We start from the raw sequence: 13,384 nt of genomic DNA, 5'->3' as shown, positions 1-13,384 counted from the left end.
AAATGGGGATAATACTGAGCCCTGGAGGTTTTTTCATCTTAGTAAGGATTGAATAATAATAGTTATATATTTTAAATCCCTTAGCATATAATGTCCAGCACATAATTGGATCCCTTTCACCCTTCCAAGCCTCAATGTCCTATCTACTGATAAGGATCCTAATATCAAGATTGTTATGAGGATTAAAATAGATCATATATGAAAAATATCCAACATGGAGACTGACAAAATGATAGCAGTCAGTGCTGTCTCTGATGTTCGTTCATTCTCTCATTCATTTACTCAATATCAGATAATTGGGCTATTTTATTTACCCACAAGCAGGTAAATTCTACCTTTGTGTTCTGGAAAGAATATCTGGCTTTCTAAGTCTCAGATACCAGTCCCAACATGACTGAGCAAGTCAGAGTGAGCACACCTATAACACATCTCTCTCTCTATTCCTTATAAATGTCTTCTGACTAACCCACCTGTGTGCAAGTTCCCAGACCCTTGGTTTGGTTATGTTTGCCCTCCATCTGCATGAATGCTCTCCTGAGCCTTTTACATTTGCATTCTCACAACTTGGAAACAGTCACCCAGGTTCCAAAAGGCAGTTTGTCCCCATCACATTTTCCTCTTTCATTCTTAATCCAAAGGGCTTAATCAGCACGGAACTTGTTAATTCTTGTCAGTACTCTTGGACAAGTCTCTCAACTATGATAGTGCTTCCTGGGTTAAAAAAAATGAGACCGTAGTCATCTTTGAAGAGCTAGATGACCTTTTGGTCCTGGGAGGCAGCTTTGTATGACAAGATTCAGTGACCAGGTTCAGAGCCATAGTGGTTCGTAGGCTGTGGTTTCTGGCCCATAAGGACTGAGCCTGAAAGTCCTGTTCAGACTTGAAAATGACTGCCCCAAATTATGCTTTCCCATGATGAGGAGGGGAATTTAGGAGTACTCATTGCGTTTTCTATATGTCTTTAGCTAGTAAGAGGACTATGAATTTTGGGGTACTGGATGGTATTTCCTTGGTAGATGAAATCATTCACAGCAATGTCATGCTGTGAACATGTAGGGTCAGTTCTTGGATATTAGGAATCATTGATGGGGGTGAGGGAGCAGGTGAAGAACGCTGGACTGGATGGCAGCAGAGTTTTAAACATAGTAGGCAACTAACGTATGTTTGCCAAATGGATGGAAGGAACATTTCTTCTGGACCCAGGTCTGCTTCTAAATACCTTAACCATAGGCAAGTCACTTTTCCTTAAGCTTCAGTATCCTCTTCAGTAAACTGCATTGGATACTATCAGAGGTGGAATATACAAATATGCACAGCAGCCAGATGGTGACATGGAAGACACCATTGAGGGGACAATAATAAATAAGGGTGGGTTTGACAAACTGACCAGTGCCTACGCTATCTCTGGGGGAATGTTGCTACCCAGCTCTAGATAATTGTTGCTCTGATCTTTTTAGATCTTCTGATTTTTTCAAGGGAAACTGAGTATAAAAATTTTAGGTGAAATACGTTAATTAAAAAAAAACTGGCAAGCAATACAATTTTTAAAAATCCATGGGTGGGTAGGCTAAAAAATATCTCTATGTGATAGATATGGAACAAATTTGGCTCCTGCCACCAGTTTTCTTTCACAGACCAGATGTTCTTTATCGTCTCTTTTCCATCCTTAATATTTATTCTAGTTTACTAAAGCTGCCAGAATGCAACACACCAGAGATGGATTGGCTTTTAGTAAAGGGGGATTTATTTAGTTAAAAACTTATAGTTCTTCAGAGAAAAGGCAACTAACTTTCATCTGAGGTTCTCTCTTACACGTGAAGATACAGGACGATCTCTGCTGGCCCTCTCTCCCAGCTTCTGGGTTCCCACAGTTTTTTGAGGGTGACTCCTTTCTACATCTCCAAAGACATATTCTGTGTAGCATGCCAGCTTTCTCTGTGCCTTGGTTTTCTTTCACATTTTTTTGTGTGTGTGCTGAAGGGGTTGATTGCCCTGGCCATGGAAATTAAGACATTGCTCTGTGAAATCAAATCACATAGATATATTAGTCCAATATCACCCCAGGAGACTATAAATTTACTCCTTCTACCTGTTGTAGCTAATATTTGAGCAATCCAGACAATTGCTGGTCTGTGAACTCACTGAAATCAAGAACTATGTCACATTCACTTTTCTTACTGCATATGGTTGATGTTGGATAAATGTTTATCTTTACATTAGTATAAACCTAAGATGTCATAGTAAGAATGTCCTCAGCCACCTAGGGCAATGCTGTCATTGTACAGATGAGTAAATGGAGGTTCAGAGGGAGAATGATCATGAGTAATTGGACTCTCAGTCCATGGCCCACTGTATTATGTCCAGGTTGTCTTAAACCATTTGGGAAATGTGGCAATATTTTTATATAATGATAAAACAATGTACTGTGATCATATTCAGAAAAGGAAAGTGGCATATCCTTGAGAGATCAAAGTGGGATATGGAGTGATACTGAGGTGCTGTGAATGAATTTCGAAAGAAGAGAAGAAAAAATGCTTTTAAAAAGTTAAACTTTAAAATAAACGTACAGTGCATTAGAACAGAGCAGGGTCAGCAAATGTTTCCTGTGAAATGCCAGAGAATAAATATTTTAGTTTTTCCAAGCCATACAGTCTCTGTCTCATCTCTGCTGTTGTAACACAAAAACAGCCATAGGCAATGCATAAATGGATAAGCATAGGTATGTTCTAATAAAGCTTTATTTATGTACACTGAAATTTAAATTTCATATTATTTTCATATGTCACAAACTGTTCTTATTTTGATTTTTTCAACTATTTAAAAATATAAAAATCATTCTTAGTTCATGAACTATACAAACAATAAAACAGGTGTTAAGTCATATTTGGCCCTCAGGCTGTAGTTTACTGACCCCTGGAATATAGGAACAGTCACCAAAAAGAGACATGTCTCTCAGGCCTGCAACACTGTATAGTGATCTAACTGAAGCCGTCACCATCTCTAAAGAAAGAACATGATAATCTGAAGGTATCTGGTCAACAAAGGAACCCATGTGTCATGGTCAGGTTCATGTGTCAATTTGGCCAAGTGGTGGTACTTGTTTCTCTGGTTGGGCAAGTGTTGGCCTGTCTTTTGCTATGAAGACATTTCATAGAATTAAATCATGATCACATCGGCTACATTCACAGCTGATTCCATTTGTAATCAACCAAGGGGAATGTCTTCTTCAATGAGTGATGCTTAATCTAATCATTGGAAGCCTTTTAAGGAGGATTCAGAAGAGACAAGTTCTCTTCCTGCTTTGGCCAGTGAGCCTCTCCTGTAGAGTTCATCCAGACCCTCCAAGGGTATCATCATCTTCACAGCCTGCCCTACAGATGTTGGACTCTACATTCCCATGGTTACATGAGATACTTCTATAAATTTTATATTTGCGAGTGTTTTCTGTTGACTCTGTTTCTCTAGAGAGCCCTAACTAATACAACTTGGTACCAGGAGTGGTTATTAAGAAACAGAATCTTAAAAATGGGTTTTTATGAATGGTTTTCTACTATGACTGGACTCAAAGGCACTAAGGACTCTGATTCCCATAATCAGAATGACACTCCCAACCCATGGAATGAGTTGGCAAAAGAGATAGTCAAAATATCACCATTTGATTCTCCTAATGCTTTGCTTGTATGTAGCCAAACTCTGGGTAATAATGTTTTTGACACCTTTATGGATTTTTGAGTATATAGGAAGTATAGAGCTATAGGCTGGTTTTTGTTAGATACACTATATACATTAATGAGTAACTGTGCATTGTGGAAAAGGAAATGATCAAATATATGGGGGATTATTAGACACTGGTTCAGAAGTGACATTAATTCCAGAGGGCCCAAAATGTCACTCTGGTCCACCATCAGAGTGAGGACTGATGGAGGTCAGGTGATCGATGGAGTTTTAGCTCAGGTCTGTCCCACAGTGGGTCTAATGGGGCCCCAGACCCATTCTGTAGTTACTTCCCCAGTTCCAGAATGCATAATTGGAATAGACATACTGAGTAACTGGCAGAATCCCCACATTGGCTCTCTAACTTGTGCAGTGAAGGCTATTATAGTGGGAAATTCCACTAGACTTGTCCCTACCTAGCAAAATAGTAAATCAGAAGCAATACTGGATTCCTGGAGGGATTGCAGAGATTACTCCACTCTAAGGACTTGAAGGATATAGGGGTGGTGATTCCCACCACATCCCCATTCAACTCTCCTATTTAGCCTGTGAGAAAACAGATGGGACTTGGAGGATGACAGTGGATTTTTGTAAACTCAAACAGGTGGTAGCTCCAATTGCAGCTGCTGTTCCGGATGTGGTATCATTGCTTGAGCAAATCAATATATCTCCTGATACCTGGTATGAACTCTTGATCTGGCAAATGCGTTTGTCTCAAAAGCTGTTAGTAAGGACCACCAGAAACAGTTTGCATTCAGCTGGCAAGGTCAGCAATATACTTTCACTGTCCTACCTCAAGGGTATATCAACTCTCCAGCCCTATGTCATAATCTTGTCTGCAGGGATCTTGATCATTTCTTCCTCCCACAAGACATCACACTGGTCCATTATATTGATGATATCATGTTGATCGGGCCTAGTGAGCAAGAAGTAGCAACTACTCTAGACTTACTGGTAAGGCATTGGTGTGTCAGAGGATGGGAGATAAATACAACAATTCAGGGGCCTTCCACCTCAGTGAAATTTCTAGGTGTCCAATGGTGTGAGGCATGTCAAGATATCCCTTCTAAGGTGAAGGATAAGTTGCTGCATCTGGCCCCTCCTATAACCAAAAAAGAGGTGTAACACCTAATTGGTCTCTTTGAATTTTGGCAACAACATATTCCTCACTTGGGTGTGTTACTCCAGCTCATTTATTGAGTGACCAGAAAAGCTGCCAATTTTGAGTGGGGACCTGAACAAGAGGAGGTTCCATGACAGGTCCAGGCTGCTCTACAGGCTGCTCTGCCACTTGGGCTGTATGATCCAGCATATCCAATGGTGCTGGAAGAGTCAGTGGCAAATAGAGGTGCTGTTTGGAGCCTTTGGCAGGCCCTTATAGGAGAATCACAGTGCAGACCCTTAGGATTTTGGAGCAAAGCCTTATCAACTGCTGCAGATAACTACTCTCCTTTTGAGAAACAGCTTTTGACCTTCTCCTGGGTCTTAGTGGAGACCTAATGCTTGACCATGGGCCACCAAGCTACAGAGAGACCTGATTTGCCTATGATGATCTGGGTGTTGTCTGACCCACCAACCCATAAAGTTGGGCTTGTGCAGCAACACTCCATCATAAAATAGAAATGTTATATACGAGATAGGGCCAGAGCAGATCCTGATGGCACAAGTAAGTTACATGAGGAAGTGGCCCAAATGCCCATGGTCTCCATTCCTGCCACATTACCTTCTCTTTCCCAGACCAGAGCTATGGCCTCTTGGGGAGTTCCTTACAGTAGATTGACTGAGGAGGAGAAAACTTAGGCCTGGTTTATAGATAATTCAGCACGATATACAGGTACCACCAAAGTGGACAGCTGCAGCACTACAACCCCTTTCTGGGGTGTCCTTTAAGGACAGTGGTGAGGGGAAATCCTCCCAGTGGGCAGAACTTTGAACAGTTCACCTGGTTGTTCATTTTGCTTGGAAGAAGAACTGGCAAGAGGTGTGTTGGTATGCAGACTCATCGGCTTTTGTTAATGGTTTGGCTAGATGGTTGAGAACTTGGAAAGAACATAATTGGAAAATTGATGACAAAGAGGTCTGGGGAAGAGGTATGTGGATAGATGTATTGAGTGGGCTAAAGACATGAAGATATTTGTGTCCCATGTGAATGTGCACCAGAGGGTGACTTCAGCAGAGGAAGGTTTTAATAATCAAGTGAATAATTTGACCCATTTTGTGGATATCAGTAAGCCTCTTTCCCCAACAACTCCTGTCATTGCCCAATGGACTCATGAACAAAGTGGTCATGGTGGTAGGGATGGAGGTTATGCATGGGCTTAGAACATGTACTTCCACTCACCAAGGCTGGTCTGCCTACAGCCACTGCTGAGTGCCCAATCTGGCAGCAGTGAAAATCCACACTCAGCTCCTGATATGTCACCATTCCCCAAGGTGACCAGCTGGTTACATGGTGGCAGGTTAATTACATTGGACCACTCCCTTCATGGAAGGGGCAGTGATTTGTTCTAACTGGAATAGATACATACTCTGGATATGGGTTTGCTTCCTTGCATGCAATGCTTCTGCCAAAACTACCATCCATGGGCTTACTGAATGCCTTATCCATCATCATGGTATTCCACACAGCATTGCTTCTGATCAAGGAACACACTTCACAGCAAAGTGTGGGAATGGGCACATCCTCAGGGAATTCTCTGGTCTTACCATGTTCCCCATCATCCAGAAGCAGTTGGATTGATACAACAATGGAATAGCCTTTTGAAAATTCAATTACAGTGCCAACTAGGTGGCAATACCTTGAAGGGCTGGGATAATGTTTTCCTGGAAGCTGTGTGTGCTCTGAATCAGCGTCCACTATATGGTACTGTTTCTCCCATAGCCAGGATCCATGGGTCCTGGAACTAAGGGGTGGAAATGGGAGTGGCACCACTCACTGTTACCCCTAATGATCCACTACGAATATTTTTGCTTCCTGTTCCTGCGACCCTGAGCTCTGCTGGTCTACAGGTTTTAGTTCTAAAAGGGGGAATACTTCCATCAGGAGAAAAAACAATGATTCCACTGAAGTGGAATCTAAGACTGCCACCTAGTCACTTTGGGCTACTCATGCCTCTGGATTAACAAGCCAAGAAGATTACATTACTGGCTGGGGTGATTGACCCTGACTATCAAGGGGAAATAGGACTGCAACTATACGAGGGCGGTAAAAAAGAGTTTTCCTGGAACATAGGGGATCCCCTAAGGCGTCTTTTAGTACTACCATGCCCTGTGATTAGAATCAATGGATACTGCAACAAGCCAATCCAGGCAGGGCTGCCAATGGCTCTGAAACTTCAGGAATGAAGGTTTGGGTCACCCCACTAGGCAAAGAACCAGGCCAGCTGAAGTACTTGTTAAGGGTAAAGGGAACATAGAATGGGTAGTAGAAGAAGGTAGTGATAAATATGAACTACAACCATGTGATCAGTTACAGAAACAAGGACTGCAATGCTGTTTGTTCATGTTATACTATTTAAGTTGTAAAATATCAAGTTTAAGAATGAATATTATCCAAGAACCTGCACCCTATTCTGGAGAGATTTAATGTGTTTCTGGTCATATGCAAGACAGTTGAGTATTGTTAGGTGAGAAAAAAAATGTGTCTTTTGTTGTTTTCTTTTTGGAAATTAGGTATGGTTTAAGGTGATGAGTATAGCTGCCAAGTTGACAAGGGGTGGACTGTCATGGTCAGATTCATGTGTCACCTTGGCCAGGTGGTGGTATCTGTTTGGTTGGGCAAGTGCTGGCCTGTCTTTTGGTATGAGTACATTTCATAGAATTAAATCATGGTCACATCAGCTATATCCACAGCTGATTCCATTTGTAATCAGCCAAAGGGAGTGTCTTCTTTAATGAGTGATGCTTAATCTAATCACTGGAAGCCTTCTAAAGAGGATTCAGAAGAGACAGGTTCTCTTCCTGTTTTGGCCGGCAAGCCTCTCCTGTGAAGTTTGTCCAGACCCTCCATCGGAATGGTCGGCTTCACAGCCTGCCCTGTAGATTTTGGACTCTACATTCCCATGGTTATGTGAGACACTTTTATAAATTTTATATTTATGAATATTTCCTGTTGATTCTGTTTCTCTAGAGAACCCGAACTAACACACTATGAAAGAAAAGACAGAAGGAGTCCAATTCCCTAAATGATTTAGGGAGGGTTATGTGGGCCAGTGAGGATCATATATTGGAATTCAAATTTTAAAGTTCATTTTAGAATGAGAAAGGATATCTCAAGCTATGTTAGCTCAATATACATTTTACATTTAAAAACTGACACACACATCATTATCTGGTTGATTCTTGTCTTTACCACTTGCTGTCTGACCTAGGTGAAATTTCTTTACTTCTCTATACTTCCTTTTCTTATATGTAAAATGGGGGTGATAATATTATCTGCCTTAAAGGAGTATTTGAGGAGTAAATGAGATAATGTATGTGAAGTGCCTAGCATATAGGAAGTATTACATAATAACTCATTATATTTTATGTCTATATTTTATAAAACATATACATGCATATATATATACACACATGCACACATACAGAAATACACACACTCCAAGGAAATAAATCATTCTAAAGACCCTTCTAAATAGACTGCTTTGAAATTTGTCTTTTCACCTTAATATGGCATGGGTATCCAGGAGACAGTCTAGAGGAAGGGTTAGGAACATGGCTTCTGCCATCTGACTTCTTGGCTTGAGTGCTGGCTCCATTATTTTATGAATTTGGTTAAGTTATTTCATTTCTCTAAGCTATAGTGTCTTTTACTGTAATATGATGATAAGGACAGTACCCACCTCACAGAGTTACTGTGAGAATTTGATGAGAAAATATATTTAAAGTGCTTAGCACACCTCCGGTCCATATAAATGAAGTCTTTAGCACAAATCTCACCTTACTGTAAGCCTTCCACAAATAAAAAAAATATTATTCTAAAAATGAAAGTGTAGTATTTAAGAAAAAAAATGTGTAATGACCTGGGATTTTTACTCAGCTTTCTCGTAAAACTCTTAGCATGGCGGATAGAGGAAACACATGGGAAACATTCTGTTTGAGTAGAAAAAGAGTTACTAAAATGATCTCCTGCATAAAGGACAATAGAACATCCTTAAAAGGAGGCTGCCACTTAAGAAAATAATGCTTTGCATCACCAGTAAAGCAGTTTTCAGAGCTAGCATCTTTTCAGGCATTGCTAAGCACAACCTTGAAACATCTCCAGATTACTGTGATAATTAGTCTGTGAGTACATTTTTAAAAGGCAGCATAGCTTCTCCCTATATGCAACATGACATCCGGGGGGAAAGTCTCCTGGCAGCATTGGAGATGACTCCCAGGGATGCGTCTGGCCCTGGCACCATGGGATCAACAATTACATCCTGACCAAAAGGGGGAAAAGAAGTGTAACTAATGAAGGATCAGTGGCAGAGTGAGTTCAAATAGAGTCGAGAGGTTACTCTGGAGGTTGCTCTTATGCAAGCTTCAGTTAGACATTGCTACTTATCATAACCTGTCAAACCACAACCAGGACCATTCCAGCCAATCCTAAAGAACACCTAGGGCAATACATAAGATTCCACAAGAGTTCCATGCACTAGAGTAACTTTCCAAAAACCTACAACCTCCAGATGGGTCCATGGACCAGATAAGTCCTGAAACCTAGAGGGCCCAGCCTCTCCAGAACATCAGTTAGTTCTATTTCCCTACCCCATATTAGTGACAGACCCTTCCAGCATGAAAAGTTAAAATGTTCATAGCCCAGAGAAGGATGGAAAAATCAAAGGTGATGGTAGAGTTATACAGAGAAGATAGGATTTAACAAATTTATATAATTGCTGAATCATTAAATTGCTATCTCTTTTAGTCTCCAGTATTTTAGAGCAGCTAGAAGTAGAAACCTAAAATTGTGGAATTGTAACCCATGTCAAACTCTGAAATCTGTTCTACAACTAATTGTGGTGCTGTGCTTTATTGCTTTTTTGTACATATGTTATTTTTCACAGAAAAGAAAAAAAAAGCTGATTGTGATGATCAAAAAATATTTAAGCCTGCTAGCCTTCTATATTCTGGAGCAGCTAGAAGGGAAAATCTGAGAGGATCTTATGGTAGTTCATGACAAACTCTAGGATCTTGTCCTGTAACTACTTGTTGAAGGGTGCTTTGAAAACGACTGCTTTTTTATTTCTTTGCTTTGGATATGTGTTATACAATAAAAAAATTTTAAAAAGCAAAAGCAAAACAAAACAAAAAGGCAGCTCAAGACCTATTATAATCATAAATTATTCACTTTCAAAAAACATTTCTGCGATAGATGGAACTTTCTTCAAGACAAAGGCCTTCACTTTTCACATGACTTATGGAATCACCCTTGAAGTATAAGATTTGGTTGATTGATTTATTGCTCTTTCATTTTCACTGGAATTTAATTTGTGTGTTTAGCAGTCTGAGTTAATTTCAGAAAACTGTGTCTGGAGGTGCAACAAAAATGAAAAGTGTCAATGTCTCAAGAGAGTTTGTTGCAAAGTGAACATTTAAATTACTGATCAGTTTGCACGTGTGTGTATGCAATGTAAGGGAGCTGCTGGGACCAGAATTTCATGGAAATAAATCAATTAGCTAATGTTACAGAAATGCTATAATGTAGGCATTCTCACAAAGACATTTGTTCAATTAGTGGCATGATCTGTTCTACCTGTTACTGAGTATGTGCCGTGTGCCAGCAGCTTCCTTCCCTCCTTTTCCTTCCTTCCTTCTTTCCTTCAGTAAATGAGCCATGGGGCTGATGGATTAAATGCAAGAACTTGGTCTTTTAATGTATGAGTGTTGCCTGTGTTTGTGCTTTTGTGTAGAAGTGTGCATTCTTTTCCAGTGAAAATACCAACTGCATAATAAGGTTGATACATCAACCTTAGCATAAACTTGATCTCTATTAAGAGTATTTTGAAACACTCATTTTCTTCAAAGAGAAATGATGAGAAGGAATTGCATGTAAACTTCACTGAGTACTATATATATTGCATCAAAGATAGTTTTTTTTTTTTTTTATTTTTTTTTTTTTTATTTTTTTTTCTTTAAAGGAAAGACAGAGAGAAGGAAGGAAGGATAGAAGGAAGGAAGGAAGGAAGAAAGGGAAACATTTTTAAACACTTTCTTGTTTTATTGTATTCTGTTTCTCCGTTTTTGTTACATGGGCTGGGGCCGGGAATCGAACCGAGGTCCTCCGGCATAGCAGGCAAGCACTTTGCCCGCTGAGCCACCGCGGCCCGCCCCAAAGATAGTTTTTAAGTTATGATGCTTACAAGAAGGAATTATGTGTAAACTTTGCTGGATGCCATATATATTATGTCAAAGCTATTTTCCAAATTGCAGTGCTAACTGGAGTCTACTACATATTATAGTTAATTATTCATACATCTGCCTCCCTGAGTGAGAAATGAACTTCTTGATGTCAAAAACCATACTTAGATCCCTCTTACCTGATTTAATATTGAACAGAAATAAAAGACACTTTGAAAATACAGTAATCTTATTGATAACTTTTTCGGTTTCAACTCCAATTAATACATTGTTTCCAAGTTCTTCTGTGTGTGTATATCCTGCTGTGTCTTGCTAGGATTGTGGAGAACTCTGACACTGTGAAAAAACTGCTTCTTCCAAGAGGAGGAAGTGTGAGAATTGGGGGGTGGAGTTTTGAGGAGGAAAAGACCCACCTACATAGAATAGGGCAATATTTAACACAAATTGAGACAGTAGAAAGCTCTAGTCTGAAGTTAGGGGAACTAGGTGTTGGTATCAACCTTATTGCTAATTAGTCATGGAACTTTAGACTAATCAGCTACTTTCTCTGAATTTTGATATCATTATCTGTGAAACAAAACAAACAACCTGCTAGGTTCCCAGACCAAGAGTGACTCTCCATTTAGGATAAGTACTCCTTTCTCTACTTTCTGAATGATTGTGGAAAAAAAACAACAACAAAAGAAAACACGATCAATATATTGACAGATTCTTTAATAAAGTAAATAAACACTAATATTGCAAAGCACTAGAAAATGATCAAGTGACCATTTTTATTTGATCATTTTTACATTTTACATACTAAATGTAAAAGTGTGAAAATCCCTTCTGAAAAAACAAAGACTATCAGATTAGACCCCAATCCCCAAATTCAACCCCATTGCATTTAAAAGAGATATACCTAAACCAACTAATGCAAATTTATAAAAATGAAAATGTGGGCAAAATATAACAAGAAATTGTAATTATGAAGAAAGAAAAAACTACAACAGCAATAAAGATAAAGTAGAAATAGGAAATAGAAGCACAATAATTAGAAGAAATAGGCTCAAAGAGAAGGGGAAAATAGATCAATAACTAGGATAGTAAAAAAAGTTGCCCAATTATTGGACATAATAAAGACACCTGGTCTAAACGTGTTTTCAAGTAAACTATGTTAAACTTTTAATAAACAAGTTCTATGAAACATGTCCAAACCTAGAAAAAGATAAAACCCAATTTTATAAATTAGCATAATTACGATATTGAAACCCTGACAAAAAATAGCAGACACCAAATAGTCAGTCCTATCTTATGTATAAATGAAATTTTTAAAATCCTAATTTAAACACTAGTAAAACAAATTTTGCAAAATATTAGAGGGACGACATCATGTCCCAGTCAGATGTTTTGAAAAAAATCTAAGAATAGCTCCATATTCAAAAATCTATTGCATATTATAAGGTAATGTCATTCAACTAAAGGGGGGAAGAATGACTTATGGGCATTTCAATAATTGCCTTTCAGTCAGATCAGATAACATTCATCATTAATTTATGATTTTAAAAATCTTATTAATTAAGAATAGAAGGAGAAAATACTAATATAACTGGAGAGCTGTTCATGGACAATGGCTACCATTTGATGGTGGGCCTATGGTAAGCCAAATGCTGCTGGTCATAGCATTTAGAAAGAATGCCTACCAATAGCACTGCTCCATGTTGGGTGGTAGAAAATAGCCCAATAAGCCTTCTCATTGTGGAAGTTTTAATGCTGGGCAAAGATACAGCATACCATTTGAGCTTTGTTTATTCTTGTTCAATGCTCATTGGCATTTTGCCCTGAACTTCTATGAAGTCCATTATACATTACAGTTTTAGATTCTAAGGACCCAAAGTGACCCTATAGTTTCTAGGGGAACTTTCTCCACTACTCAGTATTTCTATGTGTCTTTACCCCATCTTTGATTCATCTGCACATGTTTTATCCTTGAAATCTTAAAACAACTATTATTCTTTAAATTTGTCAGTAATTTTAAGGATGACCTATAATGACTATGTTTATATTTATAACATGACTTGTAATCCTTAAATCTATTTCTATAATGGGCATCCAAATAAATACTTCAAAATAAACCTAATTTTAAATTATTTTTCCAATGCAAGTCAATCCATGAAACTTTTTCCAGATTAAGGAGAAATATTGCTGAAAGTATTAAGCAATGGAAAGATATCATGCATTAAAAAGATTGAAAGTAATTACTAATCGCTTTAAAATTCTAAAATGGACTGCCCATCCCAATAGCAATATATATATCTAATAGTATATACGTGTAATGATAATACATTTTTAG

Source organism: Tamandua tetradactyla, chromosome 2, assembly GCF_023851605.1.
Source record: "Tamandua tetradactyla isolate mTamTet1 chromosome 2, mTamTet1.pri, whole genome shotgun sequence".
Lineage (NCBI taxonomy): Eukaryota > Metazoa > Chordata > Mammalia > Pilosa > Myrmecophagidae > Tamandua > Tamandua tetradactyla.
Note: the sequence above shows the minus strand (reverse complement) of the source record.